The 22,240-nt window shown below is 40.8% G+C and overlaps 1 protein-coding gene across 1 annotated transcript in view; it reads left to right on the forward strand.

Annotated features, from left to right (window-relative positions):
- Positions 1–22,240, forward strand: part of LOC140699560 (uncharacterized) — a 91,516-nt gene that overhangs the window by 43,968 nt on the left and 25,308 nt on the right. The window contains exons 12-13 of the mRNA XM_072972212.1: positions 17,642–17,813; positions 18,231–18,403. The gene's annotated coding sequence lies outside the window, so the exon portion shown is untranslated. The remainder of the gene's footprint in view (positions 1–17,641; positions 17,814–18,230; positions 18,404–22,240) is intronic.

Genomic DNA, 22,240 nt, shown 5'->3' on the forward strand with positions numbered 1-22,240 from the left:
TACCTTTAGTTTCACTGTAAGAGGAAGTTAAATGTTAAGTAATTTGTATTTCAATGTTATTTTATCTGAAAATGGCATATCTATTTAATAAAATCTTGTCATTTAACTTAATTTAGCACAACACTAGAATTTAAAGATACCAAACACTTAGAGATTATCTTAAACATACATTTTAAAAATATATTTTAAATATTTACCCAAAGCTCTCATCTCATTTGCATTTAATTTAATTAAAATTTTACCACAGCACATTACTTTTATTTTTTTTTTGACAAATCTGCAACAGATATAACAGGATCTTATTTGACTTTCATTAAACCTAGGTACAGTAAAGGTATTATACATAATATTGATGACTTTAAAGATGTCTATATTAATTAGAACATACTTAAACTAAACAATATCAAATATTATCTTAATATTGAATATTTTCCATTTCACATGACGCTGAAAGTCAATTTGTTCAGTTGTTATTTTAAAAATACTTAATGTTTAAGCTCTTATATTTTTACGTCAATTAAGCAGAGCTCTATGACTTTGAAATTTTTTTCTTTAGCAGTAGAAATATCTCACTCCTATAATGTGTACACAGGCTTATAATCGGAAAAAAGCTAGAGATCTCATAACTTCACTTTAAAACTTACTTATAAGATAGGTATAATAATAGTTGGAGTAAGCTGAATTTGCTTGCTCAAATTATTAAGGCTTACTATTTATGAAACAGACAGTTAAAATTTCTTCACAATGTCTGAAGGACCCTTCAGAGTTCTGAGTTCTAATATGCCAAAAATTTCTTGGCCTTAAGGTTTATTTCGTTGAGCTAATTAGACTCAGTCCTAGGTCACTGTTTGTTGTATTTATATTTCTGATGTGCAAGACAAAGACACTGTCCTCCAGGTCCCCAGAGAACTGCTCTCTCACCCAGGCCGTATTTTATCTCCTTAAATGGCATTTTTGTATCAGTGAGAAGAGCTGTAAACAAAGAATTCCATGTTTTAAAACTTTAAGGCTTACTTAAATATGTCTTCCAAAACTTGCATAAGGCATTTAGTAAGATCTCTTTTCCTTGTGTTATAAGTTAAACCCAGGGTAAACCTGTATTTTTTTATTAGCCACTCAAATTAGTTTTTAGTTTTACATTATATTGGACGGCTTATGTAACTATATTGGTTTATTTTAATTTGTTCAATTAATATTTTCAGAGGGACAGATATGTGCCTAGCCTTATAATACCAAGAAGGGGAAGTGTTTTTCCTCTTAAACATATGTATCCCACAACACAAGCAAAAGTTTTGTATAAAGACCACTTAAATATACCAATTTCACAAACTTTTATCTCAATTTTATTAAATCTTATACCTTTAATTTTTATATTTATTAAGTTTAATCAATAATTCTTATTTCTAGAAGGAGTGCCAGAAACCTTTTTTTGTGTGTGTGTGCATTGTATATAATTTTATAGAAGTCTCTAGGATGCCCAAGATTCAGCCAAAGAGCTTAGGCACTTCTCAGTTTTTAATTTCATTAATTGGTCTGTTATCCCAATTATTGATCAAGTATTTCAGTCTATATATACATATATTTCAAACTGTGGTAAGTAAAATGGGCTTGTTTGAACTTTAATCTTGGGGGGGAGTAGGTGAACTCTTTGGCCCTTTTTTTTTTAACTTTACGTTGTGTAGTATCAAAACCCTGTATGTAAACCCAAAAATGTCCATTTTATTTATTTGATTCAAAATAACCATATAAAAATATTTATCCTTTTGGGATAAGCCACTTATTTTTTTTTTTCGACATTTTTACAATCATTTTTCCAGTTATTCAACCTAATTAACATTAATTATTCTAAGTTTTTATTAGCATATCTAGAAACATTTATCAGAAAAGAAAACACAAACGTAGCTTTTCAAACCAGTTTTATTTTTTTAACTAAGTTCTTAGGTTAAACATTAGATATATTTTTCTACTTTTAAACTTGATTTTAATAGAAACCATAAAACAACTGTTTATAATGAGATCTCTTTAAACTTTCACCAATTAAAAAGTTTTTCCAAATTAAAAAATCCATCATATGGCCGTCAATTTATATACAAATATAATATATATATAGTGATTTTAAACCAATAAGATGCAGAGGCCCTTCCACATGAGAGTCGGGGTGTTGCCTAAATAAAATTCAAAGGTTTACTCTCCAAAAGCTAAAAGCCTTTGTGGTCCAGGCTGATGCAGCAAAGTTTAAGATGGCAAAATATCTGAAAATTGGTACAATCAAAGAATTGCTTAGAATCCCAATTTATTTGCGTGGCCACCATATGTACACAATACTTGAAACTTTTGTATGGTGGAGTCCAAGGTTTCCTTTAAAAAATAAACTAAACATACATATACATACATACACACACTTAAAACACCCAGAGAAAGATAAAACATTTACATTTCAAGGACACAGGAAGAGAAATCCAAGTTACCCCTAAAGGGGATTTTGTTTTTATAAGTTCAGAATTCCAAAAAATGTTTTTATCAGGCCTGGTTAGTTATTTTCAGAGTGAGTTTTTTTTTTTCTTATTCCCAATTAATGTTGTAAATTTTGTATGTACATAAACCTGGCTGGGGTAATAGTTGGAGACTGGCAATCTGTCATTTCTTTTTCTTTTCTTTTCTGTTCTTTATTTTTTTTTTTTGAAAGTTCTATTCCCCATTGTAAGGTTGGGTTCTCAGAATAAATTTGCTAGTAAGATTTCCCACAGGGACAACTCTGTGTCATGAAGTCTTTGTGTCTACCACTCCTGGAAGATTCTCTGTCACCCGAGAAAGCTGTTACCAGCCAGGAGGATGGTCCGAATTTTGGAGTTGAAAGTTTCCTCATAGGAGTTTTACTTTTATCCTGAAAAATTCAATGGAGGTAACCAAATTGAGGAAAATATTAGACCAGACTCTTACCTAACCACTCAGTCCTGAACCCAGTGTCTTTCAACTTGGACTCACTCAGGATGTCTCCACTGGGTGAGTATTTTCCTCATATGTTTCCACCAGCCCCACTTTGGACATATCCTCAAGGTGGATATTTCCTGTTATCTTTCAACCAGGCCCCACTCAATATGTCTCCACTGGGTGGGTAATTCACCTCAGTTTCTTTCAACTGGAGGGCCACGTACCTGGATACACCGCCAGATAAAACTTAGGATCATCAACCAATATGTGAGATCCGAGAACCTAGAGAGACTCACCCAAATTCATCTGGACTCCCCGAGGAGGTGGATGGGCACAAAGGGCCACTGCTGGTACCAAGGCTCCAGTTACTTGGAGAGTTCAGGTGGAGAGAAATCTGCTGTGGTGCTTCATGGTGTCCAAAACTGTTGACTGAAATACATGTGCAGCCTAAAAGTTAAGAGTTATGTTTCATTTGGCGGGAGGACTCGAGCCAGGATGACAGCCTGTCAGAACTCTCTGAGGGACTGCTCCCAAGAGGTTGAGGCAGAGCTAGGATATATAGGAGCTTTACAACAAAGACCAGGTTGTTGGAACAATAAAAGATTGCTTGTTATCTAAAGAAAGCCAGGTATCTCAAGTTCAAGAATTTAGTACTTTTGTATGTGTGAGAGGAAGCAAATATTTGGACTCACTGAATTCATTTTTTAGACAAGCACCTAGCTATCTCGGGCCAGTAGCCTGTCCTTTCTTATTCTGAGTCTGCTCAGATGACACCATTGTGAGTTGCTGTAACAGCTGAGCTGCAGGCCTGTCCTAGCTGGGGGGTGGCGGCAGCCTTTAATGACTTGGTTTCAGTATTCTTTGTTTACTGTCATGGTTGCAGTATTTTCATTCACATTGTAGTATTTTCGTTCACAGACTGATTATGGATAATCTGCAACCTTGGAAAGCAACCGAGATGGAATTACTGCAGGTACCTTCTGCTTTAATAAGCCGTGTGCAAACATAAACAGGGAGGAAGCATACACTTGGATTTGGAGGTGTAGGAAAGGGATCCTGCACATTGCAGGAGAACGCAATGCAGAATTCCTTAAGTCCACCTTTCTTTACTGTAGTGGTTTCTGAGAACAGTTTATGGTAATTAACCAACATTGACAAACTGCACAAATTGCATTTAAGAGCTGGCCGGCTGAAACTTGTGTATTGGAGAGGTGGAATTCAAAGGCAAGTGGTCAGGTGGATTGGAGAGAGATGGAGCCAAGGCCTGGGCCCAGATTCCGGTTTAAATTGCCATTTCTTCACCATAGGGCCTTGGAATAGAATTCAAAATCTCTTAACCTGTTGGTGAATCTGTGAAATGGGCATAATATTCGTTTCACCCTGGGATTGTTGTAAGATCTAAAGAGTATTATAGCACACATGAAGCACTTAACCCACTGGCACTTAGCAGTGTTCACTGTGTGGGGCCGCCCCGCTTAGCATGTGTCAGAGCCGTAAAGGCAGCATTTGTCTGTTGAGGATGCACTTGCAGCCCCTTGGCTAGGTTATGAATTTGGTGATTTCCTATAATCCTTGTAATTCTATGTGCCATGGACAGTTATTTTCATGGACAGATGAGGAATCTCATGGTAAAAAGACTATATAATTTGCCCAAAATCAGACCATAATTTTGGGTTCAGAGGCCTCGGTTCAGCATGGGCCCCTGGGCCTTCTGCCCTCTCTGTTCAGCACCAGAGCCAGATATGGAGTCGGCTGTTTCCCTGCCCAGAATATCCGGCAGGCCGCAAGACACATCTGGCCCTGTGCTGCTTGAGCAAAAACTCCGAAGGAGAGACAGTTACAAAAGGGATAAACATAAAAACAGACGACAGCAAATTGTGATCAGCTCTGAGAAGGAAAGGAACATGTCTCGCCGTGCAGAGCTGGGAGCTTTCCCGTCTGGGCTGCTCTGGGGGTGTTCATCTCAGCTAAACAAGTTCTGCTGCTGCACCAAGGCAGGAAGGCAGGGCGCGTTTGGCCAGGTAGACAGGGCCTCGTTGATCTTACTCATTCCCCATTAAGCGACAGTTGTCTCGGGCACTTAACTAATAAACAGATGTTGGCCATAATCATCACGCACTTTGCTTGGTAGTTTTATTGGCCCCAGCATTGAGATGAGGTCATTGAAGCTGGGGAGTTTGCTGCATGCCCGTGATTACCTTGCAAATACCCCGACTGTTCTTTCAATCTAGACTGGTGTGGCTGTCATGTCCCAGCCCTGTGAATGGCATCGTGTAGCTTCTCCCAAGTGGCCCAAATGACTGACATTGATATGCTTAATTCGTTGGAAATAGTATGTGACAATAATAGAAAAAGGTAGTAAGAAATTGTTTGGAAAACTGGAAAAAACCTTTTCTTCCCCAGCTGGGGGAGCGTAACCTGTATCACTCACCCTACTCACTGCCTGTCACCTCCTGCCCGCCGACTCCGTGTTCATAAGCCACACTGAGTCTTGGGAGAACATTTTGCCTCATGACACTTTTGACTAGGACCTGCAACTTCTTTGTCCCTGGTTAACTCTCTCTTCAAAGCCATTCAACTTTTTTGCAGGCTCCTCCACTCAGATGTAAGAATAGCCTCTTTAAACTTCTTGATGCAGCTCCTTAATGAAGATCTTGTGATGGAAACCTAGCCAAAACTGGGATGTATGCATATAGTGACTGCAAACTCAGCACTTTGTTAGTTCAGAATCAGAGGGGTGAGTGACTCAGGAAATGCTTTTTTAAGGTAACAAGGGGAAAGTGAAAGGACGCTTGCTGTGTGAGAAAGAAACATCTCAATCACAGCCAGTAAGGCACCTGTGTTCAGGATGGGGTGTGGCGAGTGCAGAGTTCTCACAAAGAAAATAGTGGTGTGATGGGAGCGAGGACAGTTGGGTACTTTATTGGGGAGGAAAAAAAGTGGGCTGAACATTTCCTTGTTGAACAAGAGGATTGTGACATGATGTGCTTGTATTTTGGAGAGAAGGGTTTTGTGGGGACAAGCCTAGGAGTACGCTGTATGTCTGGGGAGTCAGCACAACAGAGAAACACAGAGAACCGGGCAGACCCCAAGACCCATGCTGGGGGAGAGACTGCCCACCAATTGGAGCCCTGGAGGCTGCTTCTGTCCCTTAGCTGTGGCCACAGACCTCCCTTCACAGCCCAGTCCTGTTGATACAAGAATAAAAAACGTTGGGCATGAGAAGGGCTGTGTCCCAGGCTTTCATTGAGCCCCTGGGATGTGCCCCACCAGATTTTGTTCCTTAACTTCATGCAGTAAAGAATTCAAGAGAAAGCCAGTGTTGAGTAAAGGTAGATTTATTCAGAGAGATACATTGATAGGCAAGAGAAACTTCACGAGGTGTGGGGGTTTGATGCTCATATTAGAAGTAGGTACACACTCCACACATTGTGGGCCTTCCCCAAAGAGGGAGAGAGAGTGGTGACCGCGAGGTGGCGCTGTGTTGCTTGTTTTCTTGGGCTTGGTGGTTTCATATGCTAATAAGTAGAAGGACCAGCCTTAGGGCAAGGGGCTAGGATTCCCAGGGAGTTGGCCATTTCCCACCCTTTGACCTTTTGTGGCTAGCATTGGGACTGCCATGTTGCCTGGGGCATGTTATTCACCAAGTTACTATTACAATGGATGTTTACTGAAGCTCAAGATCTGCTAGAAGTTAAATCTCTTCATCCTGAGCCTCAAGGCCTATTGGGGTTTGAATCCTTTAACATTTTGATGTTAATTGCTGTGGCCTTCCTTGAATGGCTGTGCTCTTCCCCCTTCCATCCTGTCTCACTGTGATGACACAGAGACAGCAAAGGTCGGGCCCTACCTGTGCTCCTGCATTTAAAGGTGTGAGGTGTGAGGTGGGCTTATGATGACCCTGAATGGTAAGAGAAATGTTTCAGATTTTCCTACGTGAGACATGGGGACCTGACATCAACCTCCGCAGATTTATCTCACGGGCATTATCGCTTGTGTTGTTATAGAAACAACAGGCAAGCCAAGAAACAAGTATAACTCACAAGGTTGTAGTACTGAGATTTATTTCGCTGGCACGCTCAGAGGGGCTTCATTTCCAAAGCTCTGAGCACCTCCAAGACGTGCACATGAGGTTTTATAGGGTTAATTACAAGTATGGGGCTATTAGCCAATAAGGCTCAAACAACAAAAAGCAAGGACTCAGTACACTGAAGCTTATCAATTTGGAACAGATCCCGTTACTGACAATTGTTGTCCTTGGATTTACGTGTTAGCTTATTAGCCCATTAAACTGACACTAAACTTCAGGTTTACCAGGTAGCTCAGCAAAACTTAGATCAGTAAACCGACACTTATCACACTTAGATTTGTGACTTAGCTTGTTAGCCCAGCTGGGGTTTTCCTTCACAGTGTCACTTATATTTTTTATTTTTCTTTTTATCTTTTTTTAAGTATTTAACCCAAATTTAATATCAGGGTTCTTTGGGAAAGAAATTTCTCTTTATCTTTTCTTTGGGGTTCTTTTTGGGGGGAGGTAATTAGATGTATTTATCTGTTAGTGGAGGCCCTGGGGCTTGAAACCAGGACCCCGTGCACGCTAAGCACATGCTCTACCACCGGCCCCTTCATCATTTTCTTTTTGCTTTAGCTGCCAAGAATCTTACAGCTGAATTTGTAGTCGGCCTTTAACACTTGCCCTGACTTCATGGAATCCATTTTTATGAGTTTATCTCCCCCTGGTTTCATTTAAGTATTGAATCTCCATTTTCTCTTCACTCTCCGTTTTGCATTTTTGTTGTTATGGTTGTTAAGCTGTGTTTAACAGAATTGTTTAAATTCTCTTTTAGCAAGAGGCTGAATGTAAATAAATATGTAAGCAAACAGCACAATTAAATGCTTTTATACATTCTGAGCTGTTTAGTAGTAACTTAAAAACCGAATTGAATATTAAAGTGATAGCATTTTAAAAATATTTTTTAATTTTTCATAAAAATATAGCTGATTTAAAATATGATATTAGTTTCAGGTGTACAATAGATGCTCCATTTATAGTTACTGTAAAACATTGTCTGTATTCCCTGTGTTGTAAGATACATCCCTCTAGCGTGTTTACATTACATGTTGCAGTTTGTATAAGAAAGTTGGGTAACGCAGAGTCTGGAACGTGGCTGTGTATGACTCAGGTTCACGCTCACCCTGCCTGTCAGAGCTCAGGCCTTCACTCCTTTCTGCAGGGGAGCGAGTGGAGGCAGCTCTCATCAGCGCTGGCACCACCCTCTGAGTGGCAGTGACAGCAGTGACTGTGTGTGGACGTGCAAATTGTTTTTCCAAGAGCTTTATATGCGTTTCTGCATTTAATAATTAAAGCCCTCCTGTGAGGAAGCGTTTTTAATGCATAATACATTTTATTTTGATATTGATAGATTTCAAACCTCTGGAAAATTTACAGTAGTACAATAAACGCTTAGATACAGTTCACCTTATAGGCACTATTTGGCTTTCTGTGTCTGGCTTATTTTAGCATAAAATTTCAAGGTTCTTCCATATTGTAGCCTGAATCAGTACTTTATTCTTTTTGTTTGATAATATCCTTTTCCATTTTTTTTGGTTTTAGTTTATTTAAAAATATTTTCATTGAAGTCTAGTCAGTTTATAATGTTGTGTCAGTTTCTTGTCTACAGCACAAGACTTCAGTTAAAAAGGAACATACCTGCATTCATTTTCATACTGTTTTTAAACATAAGTTACTATAAGATATTAAATATATTCTCCTGTGCTATACAGTATAAACTTGCTGTTTATTCTTTACGTACTCAGTAACTGCAAATCTTGAACTCCCAATTTATTCCTTCCCCCACCCTCCCCCCTCTGGTAACCACAGTTTGTTTTCTGTGACTCTGTGTCTGTTTCTGTTCTGTAGATAAGTTTATTTTTTTGTTCCTTTCTTTTTTTTTTTTTTAGATTCCACATGTCAGCAATCTCATGTGGTATTTTCCTTTCTCTTTCTGGCTTACTTCACTTAGAATGACATTCTCCATGTCCATTGATGTTGCTGCAAATGGCATTATTTTATTATTATTTTATGGCTGAATAGTAGTCTATTGGACAAATATGCTACAACCTCTTTATCCAGCCATCTGTCAGTGGACATTTCGGTTGTTTCCATGTCTTGCTATTGTAAATAGTGCTGCTGTGAACATTGGGGTGTAGGTGTCTTTTTTAATTAGGGTTCCTTCTGGATATATGCCCAGGAGTGGGATTGCTGGGTCATCTGGGAGGTCAAGGTTTTGTCTTTTGATGAACCTCTATACATTTTTCCACAATGGCTCCACCAAACTGCATTCCCACCACAGTGTAGGAGGGTTCCCAATTCTCCGCAGCCTCTCCAGTATTTATTGTCTGTGAACTTCTCAATGATGGCTATTCTGACTGGTGAGAGGTGATATTTGATTGCAGTTTTGATTTGCATTTCTCTGATAATGATATTGAACATTTTTTCATGTGCCTACTGGCCATTTGTGCGTCTTCATTGGAGAAATGTTTCTTTAGGACTTCTGCCATTTTTTGAATTGAATTGTTTGTTTTTCTTTCTTATTAAGTGTAAAAGCTGTTTACATATTCTGGGAATTAAGCCCCTAGCAGTTTCATTTATTGCAAATATTTTCTCCCATTCCATAGGTTGGTTGTCTTTTTGTTTTGCTTACTGTTTCCTTAGCTGTGCAAAAGTTTGTAAGTTTAATTAGATCCCTCTTGTATATTTTTGGTTGTTTTTCTATTGCTTGAGTAGACTGCTCTAGGAAAACATTGCTGAGATGTATGTCACATGTTTTGCCTATGGTTGCTTCTAAGAGGTTTATAGTGTCTTGTCTATATGTTTAATTCTTTAACACATTTTGAATTCATTTTTGTGTATGCTGTGAGGGAGTAGTCTAACTTCATTGATTTACATGCAGCTGTGCAGTTTTCCCTGCACCATTTGCTGAAGAGGCTGTCTTTACTCCATTGTATGTTCTCACCTCCTTTGTCAAAGTTTCAATGACCAAAAGTTTGTGGGCCTATTCTTGGTAAATGTGTTTATCCGTTCATTGATGGATGGATATTGTTAGTAACTTTTGGCTCCTCTGAATGATACTGCTATGAATATTGATGTGAAATTTTTATGAGAATATGTTTTCATTCTGTTGGCTGTACAGTTGGCCCTCCATATCTGTAGTTTCCACTACATGGATCCAGATGGCTGATTGTAAAGGGACTCGAACATCCTTGGATTATGGTATCCAGGGTGTGGGGTTCCTGAAACCAACCCCCCAAGGGTATTGAGGGATGACTCTACATATAGGAGTGGAATTGCTGAGCCGTATAACTCTAAGCTTTTGAGGAAATACCAGGCTTCTCCAAAGAAGTTGCACAATTGTCCCTTTCCCCTGGCCGCATATGAGGTTTCTCTGCCTCCTGAATGACATTTGTTATTGTCCGTGATTTGGTAATAACCATCCTAGTGGGTGTAAAATGAGATCTCATTTTGATTTTGATTTGTCTAGTGATGTTGAGCATCTTTTCATATGCTTATTGGCCATTTGTATATGTATCTAAATTCGTGGTAAATTTAAAAATTGGGTCTGTTTTATTGTATTGTTCAGTTGTAAGAATTCGTTATATATCCTGGATGCTACTCTCTTATTAGATACATGTTTTGCAAAATTGTTCTTCTATTCTGCACATTGTCTTTCACTATATTTTTTTAAACATTAAAACAATTTCTTTACAGGGGAGGTAGTTAGATGTACTGATTTATTTTATTTTTCTTGCTAAGCAAGCACTCTCTGACTTGATATACCCATTTCCCCTGTCATTTCACTTTCTTGATGATGTCCTTTGTAAGAAAAGGGTTTTAATTTTGATGAAGTCCAGTTTATCTGCTTTTATCTTCTATCACTTGTGCTCTTTGTATTGTATCCAGGAAACCAAAGCCTATCCTAGGACCACAAAGATTTATACTGTGTCTTCTTTTAGAAAGTTTATAGGTTTAATTTTTACATTTCTGTCTGTGATCTACTTTGTTTTAATTTTTATTTGTTATATAAAATATGGGTGTTCAGATTCCAGATTGATTCTTTTGCCTGCAGACACCCAGCTGTCCCTGCACAATTTGTTGAATAGACTATTCTTTCAATGGGGTGTTTTTGGCCCCCTAGTGGAAAACTGTCTGTAAATGTAAGTTTTTCCCCGTGGGTTTTTATTGTGTCTCATAGATTTATTTATCCAAACTTAGGCCAGCAACATACTGACTTATTACTGTAGCATTTTAGTACCTTTTAAAGTGAGTCCTCCAACTTTACTCTTCTTTTGCAAGGTTGTTTTGGCTATCCTGGGCCCCTTGCACGTCCATATTAATTTTGGGATCAGTTTTTCAATTTTTGCAAAGAAGTCAGCTGGAATTTTGATAGGGATTCCACTGTATATGTAGATCATTTTGAGGAGTCTTAATATTTTTAATAATACTGTCTATCATTCCATGGAAATGGGATGTCTTCCATATATGTAGATCTTTTAAAATTTATTTTGGTGATACTTCAAAAAGTTCAATGTACAAATCTTGTAAATTTTTGTTAAATGTATCTCTCATTTTATTTTTAATGCTGCTGTAATTGGAAATGCTGAGTTTCTTATGGGTGGGACTATATATCAATCTTCTTATTTCTAGAATTCCTTAACAGCAATTACCCTAGTTATATATTTGCTACTTAAATCTATCCACAACAATTCCCCACCCCGTGTTATAAGAAACCAAGACCCAAGTTAAGCTACCTGAACACCTATGTGGAAATGTGAAATGAGACCCTTGGGTGGGGCTTTGTGCAGATGATACTGGAGCTTATTCAGGATGGCTTCATCGTTATTTCTTTTAAACAACCCTATCGGTGTATTTAGTCAGATACATTAAGAACATGCCCTTTTGATGTGCGGAGTAGCTAAGACTATGATTTTCAAATAATTTCTAATGAGAGTGTTGTTCTTGAAACCTAATTTGCATCAATCTTTGAAGATTTATGTTTCAGGGGCTTTGACTAAAGAACACCTGTCTTTAATCAATAACGACAACTAAATGCTCAAGCAACATGTAAGAGCTTGAGCAAACTGCCCCTACCCCATAGTGCTGGGTGGCTGCAGCTGCAACTGGAGTCAGCGCTTACCTATCCCAGTACGCTTGTGTTGATCTGCTCAAAGTGGTTCGTCCAACAGTTTGTCAGTAGTCTGTTGGACAAAATCATTAAAAATTGATTGAAGGTTGCTGGAATGCAATATAATCTTATTAATATTAATTAAGCACATATTGAGTGCTTATTGTATGATGGAATTGTCCCTCAGCCTCACATGAATATTATTTCTCATAAAACCTCACATATTTCCTTGTTAATCTCACTTTACAGATAAGGAGACGGACAATTAGGTCTTCTCTCTTTTGGGGGAGCTCATTATCAATGATGGGAAGTTATAAGGAAAAAGATATTGATTCATCATGAGAAAACATTTTTCTGAGGGTCAGCAAAGAAGAAGATGAACACTGAAGAAGGTGATCATTGTTCAAGTGAGACAAGCCCTTGGTTGTGCGGAGTCAGCATCCCTGTCCTAGAGAAGGCACGTGTAGAGCTGCGTACTGGGTGAGGCGGCGCGGCCGCGCAGGGAACGCGGATGCTGGACCGTTGGGCTGTGCTCAGGCCCGGTGGGGCTTTCTCCTAAGGGCAGTGGACCATCATTGACAGATTTTATGTTGGAGAGTGGGGTGCTCTCGTAGTTCACTTTTGTCTTGTAGAGTGCTTGGAAACATTTAGAAGGCTTGGCAGGAGGTGATGTGATGAGTCAGAGTAGGGTGGCTGCGAGGTGTAGCAGTGTTCAATTTTCAAGTTGTTTTCAGGCCCAGGCTTGTGGCTCAGTAGCCGTGTCAGTTTGAATGACGCACTCAAGGAAGTGAAACAATTTATCTAATCAATTGAAGCAGTGATGTACCCAATTCCCAGGACTGTTGTGGAGATCCAGTGAGATACACTGTGCAGTGTGCAGCATGGTCCCAGCACAGAGTCAGTGCTGAGTGAGTGCCAGTGAGTATCTGGTAGGTCAGGTGTGGGTGGTGGGACTCGGTGTCTGAGGATATCTGGGCCCTGAAGGAGGGGTCCATTCACATCTGTGAGTGATGGGTCTGAGTTGGGAGAGGCACGGAGAACTTAGCCCCGGACCAGAGGCCCTGGGCAGGACGGCTATTGGAGGAGCACCGTGAAGTCAGCTCTTTGCAGGTGGAGTTGGAGGTGCCCTTGTGACATCTAAGTGCAGTGTCACGAGCTGAAAGAGGAGGTCTGGGCCAAGGCTGTGCATTTTCGAATAATGTCAACTCCTGAGGACACCGAAGTATTGATCACTGAACGGAAGTCATACTTTACAGGACAAATGAATAGTAGTATCACCTCTGTCATCAAAGCTCACGTCTATTTATTCATCACTCAGTTTGCTAATTGGGTACTTACAGAGCTCACTTCACCGTCCTCCCGTGGGCTCAGGCTCCACAGAAAAGAGCTGGTGTGTCTTCCTCTTTTCCAGAAGAAGACACATTTAGCTTGTAGACTTCTGTACCTCGCCAGACTTAGGATATTAGTTTGTTGGTTTAATTGTATTTTCTGTTGGCCATGTCCTGACAGGAGAGAAATTTTACCTCATGGTCATGTTTCAATTAGCTGTTACTGAGAATTGCTGATCTGATACATAGTGTATGTATTATATTAACTTTGTAGAGTAGTTATCATTTTTCTGTCTTTGCCCTTTAATTTTGATTGCCCCTTCAGTGTTCTATCCTTTTTGGGGCCTTATTTTTTTTTAATTAAAAAATGTCTGTTAACAGTTAAGAAAACTAAAACAAAGAAAAAATGCACATGGGAGCTAAATTTAGAAAATGTCTAGTGTGTTTTCTATCTCGGCAATGGAGGGTTCTAGAAACTCGTGAAAACTTTCATTACACAAGTTCCTTAAAGTGCTGATTAAGAAATAAAACCTTCCTTCCTCATCTTTCAAGCTGCACAACAAATTGTCAAGAAAGTGAGGGGAAATTCTCAGAAGCCAAGACAAATGAGAAAGCAGGGTTTCTGGGAGATATGCGAGCCTTAGAATCCCTGGGGTGCTGGTTCGATCCTGAACTGATTTTCAGTTGCCTTGACAGGAGGGCAGGATGTGAGCCCCAGGCCTCTGACACTAGGAGTTGGATGGGGGATCATATTATGGGCCAAGCCCATCCTGAGGATCTTGGTTTACTAAAGGGTGAAATAGGAAAAAAAAAATTCCTCAAGGCAAGAAAATAAGGAAAGTCAATTTTGTTGGAAGAGGGGAAAAATAACAAATCCAAAGTAAGGATATAGTTTAAAGTTGTTCTGGCATGAGAGTGACCACAAACACCTGGCAGAAAAGCACAGCTACTCCTTGATTGATAAGTTGTGTTTTGAATGAATCAGTGAACAGCCATTCTGAAAAAGGCCTCCAGAGTCTTGTGGATCAAGATACTGGACAGCAAACACCTCCCTTCCAAGGTCTCATTCAAATAACCAGAAAGGTTTTAAAGGAAAGAAGCCATGATCATAGTTCTATTTATTAACATTTCTATATGCTACGAATTCAGAGGTGACTATGTAGTTGTCTCCTCTATTATGGACCTTACTTTCTCTTTGGGGAGACAAAATGACATAGTTGGTAATCTTGGTGGAGGGAGGTGTTAGTCTGTTGCACTTAGCCAGGAGAGGAGATTAAGAAAACAGTGAAGGGTGGGTGAAATTTTTAGCTGAGGACAGTCTTGTTCACTTGGCTTTTAATTGCAGGCTCAATGAGCTGTCACTGGAGGGACTAGATCTTACAGAGGATGGACTTAGCTCAGGCCTCATTGGAATGGACAAATGAACCTGGAGAAAGACAGTCAAATCTGTGCAGACATTAAAGTTCACTTGAACGTGCTGCATCCCTGAGCCAAAGATAGGACAAATATGCAGCAATTCTTGAGGACAGAAGAGTGGTTTTTAAGGTTCTCCAAGAATGAATCCCATGGAACCGAGATGGCCAGTTGTCAAACTGAGACTTTGTTCTTTGGACGGTGTACCCAGCAAGGGTATTGGCCTTTTATATGTTTCCATTTGTCTTTAATACATGTCTGTTGATGAGGACATGGGCACAAATGTTTGACACCTTGTCGAGGCGATTTTGGATACCTGCCTAGAAGCATGGGCACAGTTGTGGCTGCTTCATACATCTTGCAGCCCGTCCCTTTCCCCGGCTCCGTGATCACGGCAGAGTGGTTCCTTGTTGACCTGTCCGTTTCCTCTGTGACATCATAACCCATGAAAAGACCGGAGCATATTAACTTGGCTTTTTAAAGTCAAAGAAACAGATCAAATATGGAGTCAGATTTGTTCTTTCCTATTTCAGTAGTACCATGGAGATGGCAGTTTGGGCAGCTTTTTGTAGTGTCCTGGAGGCTTTCTCTCTCAGCTTCTGGGCGCCTCTATTGAAAACCCTTCTTTGCTGTCTGGCCTGCTGGTAATGCACACTGCCTGTTTTGCCCTGAAGATGTGTTCTGTTTATAAACTCATCTCTACTCCTTGGAAAACAGCTCAAGAAAAACTCAGTTGGTTTTCCACCAGCCATGGGCAGGGGTGAGGTATACCATGTTATTATTTCATAAAATAATAGTAATAATAGTAATAGTAATAGTACTAGAAATAATAATAGTATTATAATAATAATAATAATATAAAAGAAGTCTTAAAACAGGACTGAGCACACTGGAGAGAGTCAATAAATGCTTTCTGGCTTAAATCAAAAGTGATGACTTAGTGATTCCATGGCTGCTGTATTTGCTAAGCTAGTTACTCCTTTGCTCCATTACACATTATTTTAACTGAAAAAGAAATGCAAGCAAATGGTTAAAAAAAAAACTCAGACAGAGCACAAAAATACACAAGTGAAAGAAGTTTTCCCTCATCCTCTGTTCTTTCAGCCCTGTCTGGAGATGCCACTGTTTACTATCTTTTGGGTGCTTTTCCAGATATGTTTTGCACATTCCCACCTATGTATGTAAATTCCTTTAAAATTTTAGTTATTTTTAACTTAAAGAGATTTAAATCCTCAAGTGGCTTCTGCCCGGGTAATATAACAGAACAAATCTGACTCCATATTAGATCTGTTCCTTTGAATTTAACCCTATGCTCTGTCTCCTAGGCTTCATCTTGCTTGTAAAAAATTGTTGCCTAGAGCCTGAAATACACAGGAGAGCTTATTCTGAAGCTCTGACCTTTAAGGATATTTAAAATTTTTTCATTCATTAAAAGATAGCAAATTGCAGAATAGAAAATAACGTTTGTTTTGTTGGAGATTTACAGGGATCTGACCCACGCAGATAGCTGTAAGAACAAAGGATTCTAACAAGAAGGAATTCCTACACTAAGAAGTTTGCAACAACCAAGCGCGTAGGAAAGGAGCCTGAATTGTGACTTGGGGAGATGGTTTTCCAGAACATTAGTTTGCCAACTAGGTCTACAGAAACTTGCTATTCCAAGCCCCAACATCTAGTTTCCAAACTTATTGGCCTGTCCTGCACTGAGGAGAATGAATTTGGACTTGGTAACACCCCTATCTACCTAGAAAGCTGGGCACTGGAGCTGAGTGTTATGGAAACAGGCCAGCCAAGAAACAAGCACCAATCGGAGTGCTGGAGTACTCAGAATTATTATGCCGGCGGGCTCAGAGGGGCTTCTGCTCCGAAGTTCTGAGCACCTCCAAGACGTGCACATGAGGTTTTAAATACTTCAATACAAGTAAGGGGATATTAGCCAATAAGACTTAAAGAACAAAAAGCAAGGAATCAGTACACTGGAGCTTATCAATTTGTAATAGATCACGTTACTGACACTTGTTGAGCTTGGAATTACGAGTTAGGTTGTTAGGCCAATAAACTGACAGTAAACTTCAGATTTACGAGATAGCCCAGCAGAACTTAGATCAGTAAACCGACACTTATCACACTTAGATTTGTGACTTAGCTTGTTAGCCCAGCTGGACTTTTCCTTCACATGAGGACAGCTCTCCCACCCCCACGAAACCACTGTGAGCCCTTGATGTTTCCACTAGGGTGGGGTATGGTTTACCCAGGAGGGATGGGGACTATGCACCAACACTCAGGCAGTCTGCTCTGTCTGGGGCTCTGATCTTGTACCACACCACTCCCCCCAGCCCAACACCTGGGACAGTGGAGCTAAGGCAGTGATCCTTCCTGCCTGTTTCCCAGCGTGTAAAAGGGGAATATGTGCTCTTCCCAAGGAAGTTCTGAGCGACAACACCTGCGGGTGCTTGGTTCTCAGAGCAACAGAAAACCCAGCTCCGCATGGGGGCAACGGGTGTGATCCCCGTAGTGTTTCTGCAGAAGCATCTGATGGAGGGCTGGATCAGGGAGGTAAAACATGAGCTGCGAGACTTGAACGGTTACAGAAGGGTACAGAGGTAGGTCTGCCATCTCAGGGTGCCCTAGAGGTAAAGCTTTTTCTCTCCAACTCCGCTACGACACTCCCCTATCCAGACCCATCCCTTCTCTGCTCTTCCTGTCCATCTGTATCCCTCCACTTTTCCCCTCTTCTCCACCCGCTCCCATCTTCTCCCTCCCTCGCTGTCCCACCTTCTCTCGCAGAATCCAGAGGATCCATGTCCCTCCTGCGCATGCGCTGTCGGTGCCTGGTGGTCCGCTGGTTCGAAGCTCCATGTCCAAGCCGGGGATTGGCCCCAAATGCTTCTCAACTCTGTCGCCCGTTAGGCCTTTGGTTCCTGCCTGGGGCCGGGGCTTCTGGCTGTGGAAGTGCAAGGTGGGGGGCTCCCGGGAAAGGGTTCAGGCGGCTTCGGGAGGGTGATCCGCCTTTCACAGCCCCCAAGGGCGCCAGTCAGCCCGTGTTCAGCTGAATTTCTCTGGCCAGACCCTTCTGACAGCACCACCTGCCCCGGCGCCCCGGCCACAGCTGTCCAGGTCCAGGTGTGCGCCTGCCACCTCTCACGCAGCCGGGATCCCCTCAGTCCACGGCTGGCGTCCCCTTCCCCTCTCCCGCCCGCGAGTCCTCTCCCGGGCTTCCTCTCCTCGGCCGCCTGCCCGTCCCCACCAATGGGCGGGCTGTTTCCCGGGCGGGCGTGGTCTGCGGACATGGACGGGAGCGGGCGGCTTATGCTGGTGCTGGGGCTGGCCTCCGAGCAGGGCTGCAGCCCGCACCCCCCCTTTCCCTCCCCCCTAGGGCTGCCCTCCTTTCCCTTTCACCCTCCCTCAGGACCAGCTCAGTGGCGTGTGTGCTGCTCCCCGGGCTGAGAGCCTCTGGCTGTAGCGCCCAGCTTCACCTGGTGGAGTCGGGAAAAGGGAGCATCAGTGCTGAGCAAGCTTCTGTCTCCTCCCTCAGTGTTTCTGCCGCAGGTAAGTACCTTGAACACTTTCAGGTGTTATGATGGCGGTGCTTGTTGATGTCACGTGTTTTTATAGTGAGAGGGATTAACAGTGGTGAAAGCAGGGCTTGGTTCTGTTAAAAATGAGCTGAAGGCATGAAGCTGTGATATCCTCCTTCCTTCCCTCTCCAAGGGTGAAACGTGTGACCGTCGATTTTAAAAAGACAGTTACAGTCCCTAACTAGCCCAGCCCAGCTAGTGTGTGTTAACAGGAACAGCATCACCAGAGGCCTTGGAGACCCAGGGATATTGCAGTCCTAAAGAACTCCTGGCACAGTTTGGTTTGTATTGGTTTTTTGTTTTTCTTAAATTGTGGGACAGACTAGTGGTATAAAAAGAAAAATATTTGTCAAGAAATATTTTTTCATATAACAGCGTTATTGTGATATAGTTCACACACCATGAATTCCATCCATTTAAATGGTAAAATTCAGCAGCTTTTAGCATATTCACAGTTGTGCAACCATTATTATTCCAGAACGTTTTTATCACTTCAGAAAGAGCAGTGGAAATTAATGACCTATCCACCCCTCCCCAGTGGTGGTTCTAAAGAAATTTCTTGGCTAATCTTGACCATAAATTCACTTGTTACATTCCAAGAAAAATCTGGTAGGAATTCTAATCAGAATTGCAATGAATCTGTCTATCAAAACAGGAAGAATTAACGTCTTTATGGCACAAACTTCTTCTACCCATGAATATATTTCGGACCCTATATTTTCCTCTGTCCAGAGCCTGGCCCATGGGAAGTCCTCACTACTTGTTGGGCTTGTGAATGATGAGATTCTATACATCGTTAGTTGCAGCTGTAGCCTTTCACAGAAGAGAAAAGAAACCTCAGTGAAACAAGTGACTCTCTGATGGTCAGAAAGAGTGACAGCCATTGCTGGAGTGATCCAGTGGACTTGGTGTTTGCAACCAGAATTCTCCACCACCTACAGCTAACGGGATTAGAGTGTTCTTTTATTTTTTCTTAATGGCGTTGCTTGTATTTTTACTTATTTTTTAAATTATTTTTTATTTAAGTGTAGTCAATTTACAATGTTAGTTTCAGGTGTACAGCAGAGATTCAGTTATAAACATATGCATATGTATATACATATGTTTTAGATTGTTTTTAGTATAACTCATTACAAGAAATTGAATATAGTTCCCCTGTGTTATATAGCAGGTCCTTGTCATTTATTTTATATTTACTAATTTGTATCTGTTAATCCCTCCTTTCCTGCCTGCTAAATACAGTTTGCTTTCTATGTCCATGAGTCCATTTATAGGAGCACCATTTTTCCTAGTAATATATGCTCTTTGGCTGCTTTCAGTTTCAGTAATTCCATCTTATCTGTGGGCGCTTTTCTTCTGGTGGCCTTTATGTGGTTTGCACAAGTGGTAATAGAGATCTTTATTTGGGAGAACTCCAGGTCTCGTGTAGTCCCTGGTACAGAATGCCCACTGAATTGATGATTGAACTGGGAAAAAAGCACAGTAAATGCTGGAATTTCCACTATGGTTGAGAATCCCATGTTTCAATAACCTGTTTAGACAACCTTACTATTGGCTGCACCCATACTGGGTAATTTGGTGGAAATTCATGGTATGGTGGTGTAGAGACGGGGCCTTATATTCTTCTTCTCTTTCTATTTTCTAACACTCATTCTCCTGGGCCTTCCAGATCCTCCCCCAGAAGTGCCCAGGGCTGGCTTGGTGCTGCACTGAGGCAATATTTGTTAATAACGCCCTTTCCTCTTCTCCTCTGAGCCTCCGTTTCTTTCTGTGCACAATGAGCGCTTAGACTAGATAACTACTTTTCAGTTTCTTTTAAAGCCATGTTTCCTTTGAGAAACAGAAAATGCAAATCTCTCCTCTCAACCCAACCCTTTAGATTTTGGTATGTCCTCCAAGGAGTGACATAGCTCTTTGTGAAAAATTGATGTGATTTTGATTGCAGGTGACACAGAAAAGACTCTTCAGAGATTTATTGCAGGGAGAGGGCAGGAAAGAGGCAGTATGTGACACTTTCTAGTGTGAGCAACGGAGCAGGGACTTGGATTTAAATACGGTGTCTGACGTGGCCTCTCTCTAATCTTGTAGAATGTGATAAACTTCTCTACCTCAGTTTCTTGATGTGTCAAGTTGGGGTGATAATATTTTAAGGCTTCTGTGAAACATTATACAAATAAGACATTTGTGTCTCGGTAGAAACAAGATCTGCTAGGGATTCAGTGATTTGTTTAAAAATAATTCTTGTCCATAGCACTCTGTCTGTGTGTATTTAGACGTTCCTGGAGGGTGAGGGTGAGTCTAAAGTCCATTGTGGGAGAGGTGGCCCATATTTCTCCGTGTCCCAGTTTACCCCCTACTCCCCAGTCCTCTTCCTCAGTCCAGGATGAAGTTCCCTAGTAGATTTACACAGAGGTCTTGTGGAAATGGCTTTTCATTTTATTGTTTCACCAAGAAGGGCTGCCATCATGATCTCTGTGGTCAGGTTTTGAAGGGCTGCCATCATGATATCTGGTAAGAATTCTATGCAATTTGGAGTTCCAATTTAATGAAAAGAAAAAAATTACAAATAGAAAATTAGAACAAGGGTGGTGACAGGGGCTCTTTTAAGTGGACACCATTAGCTTTGTTAGCTTCAGGTGCTGTGGCCTGTTGCCACGAGGACCCATCCTCTTGCTCTGAAGTTGGAGGGACTAGTGGGCTCAGTGGGAATGTTAACTGAGTGTATCTCATGGGCTGGGCATTGTCCTATTTGTACTGTGTGTTCCTTATTTGAGACAGTGAGCTCACATAACCTCGATAAACTCTTTAAAATATTAGACTTTTAATTTTGAGATGTAATGTAGATTCTCATGTGGTAGTAAGAGATTATATGGAGAGGGCCTATGGACCCTTTGCCCAGTTTTCTTAATGGTTCCATCTTGCAGTGTTGGGGTACAATTCATTACTGACTCACTAACAATTTGAGGTTTGTGTTATTGCCCTTATTTCTATTCACGATTAAATTAGGGCTTCGAGAAGCACACAGGCCTGTCCAGGTCACCCACATTGTTAATGCAGAGTCGGGTGAACGTGGGCTTGGGATTTCCAGGCAGTACCATTATGATGGTTTGTGGCAGGGAGCAGCATTCACTTTGCTTGTTTATTCATTCATTCAACAAACATTTATTGAGTAAACTCTGTGGGTCAGATGCTTTCATAGAGTTATCTGATTCTTCAGCAGTACTGAGAATCAGGTAATGTTTATATTTTTTAATCTGAGAAAATTAGCTCTGAGAGGTTATAACCCCCCAAAGGAAGTATAACTCATAAAGGAGGGATAGAACATGTGTACAGTCACCTCCTTTTATGCAGGTGGTACCCTATGCATTTTACATTTTCAAACATCCGTAATCCAGATATATTCTTGTAAGGCAAGGCTTTTTTTTTTAATTGAAGTATAGTCAAGTTTACAATGTTGTGTCAATTGCAAGGTGTTTTTTGACTTTTGAATTAAAAAATACTTTTTCAGCTGGGTAATTAGGTGTATTTACTTGTTTCATTTTTAAAATGAGGTACTGGGGTTTGAACCCAGGACCTCGTACATGCTAAGCATATGCTCTACCAATGAACAGTACCCTCTACCCCAAGGCAAGTTTTCTTATCCATTATTATGAAGCTTAGGAGTTCAAATAAATTGAATAGTAATCCAGATCTTTTGATCCTACTGTGGTCCTTTTCTTTATATTCTGCTGAAGGGGGTTGGGGAAGCATTTCCTTTGTTCATTTCTTTATTCAGCATTTTTGAGCAGTGACTTTGCATCAGGGCCTT

This window comes from Vicugna pacos, chromosome 11 (genome assembly GCF_048564905.1).
Source record: "Vicugna pacos chromosome 11, VicPac4, whole genome shotgun sequence".
NCBI lineage: Eukaryota > Metazoa > Chordata > Mammalia > Artiodactyla > Camelidae > Vicugna > Vicugna pacos.